Here is a 747-nt window from a genome sequence, read left to right on the forward strand (position 1 = left end):
CATGAAGGAAATTGTCAATTTGCAATGAATTGGCCGAGGAATTAAAAATAATAATTGGCATATTGGCAAATAATAACCGTTTTTTATTGTACACTGTGAAATGGTTTAGAATGAGCCCACATTTTACAATCGCAAGTCCTGGAAATGCTGTTTTGATCAACAGGTTTTGCAAAATATTATGCATCCTTCGTGGAGCTAACCAACATAATGTCAGTTCGGTAAAGGTGGAATTAAAGCAATATGGCCTACAGGGCGGCACGGTGTCTGACTGGTTAGCACGGCTGCCTCCCAGTTCTGAGGACTCGGGTTCGAGTCCAGGCTCCGCCCTTCCTGGGTGGAGTTTGCATGTTCTCCCCGTGCCCGCGTGGGTCTTCTCCGGGTACTCCGGTCTCCTCCCACGTTCCAAAGACAATGCATGGCAGGTTAATTGGGCGCTCCCAATTGTCCCGTCGGTGTGCAACCAGTCCCGGGTGTCCCCCGCCTCCTGCCCAAAAGCCAGCTGGGATAGGCTCCAGCACTCCTTGTGAGGAATAAGCAGTCAAGAAAATGGATGGATGGATGTCCTATGGCTAATCGGCTAATAATTGAAATCCTGCAAGGTCATTTGTTTTCAGGTTGATGTGTGTTATTAAAAAAAAAAAAAAAAAAACTATTTTACATTTGATTGTTGAAAGTCTTTTCTTCAAATATTCTGCTACAAATCATCCATGTATCACTGGTACATTGACACATATGCCTGCGCAGTAC

The sequence above is a fragment of the Festucalex cinctus genome, chromosome 17 (assembly GCF_051991245.1).
Source record: "Festucalex cinctus isolate MCC-2025b chromosome 17, RoL_Fcin_1.0, whole genome shotgun sequence".
Taxonomy (NCBI): domain Eukaryota; kingdom Metazoa; phylum Chordata; class Actinopteri; order Syngnathiformes; family Syngnathidae; genus Festucalex; species Festucalex cinctus.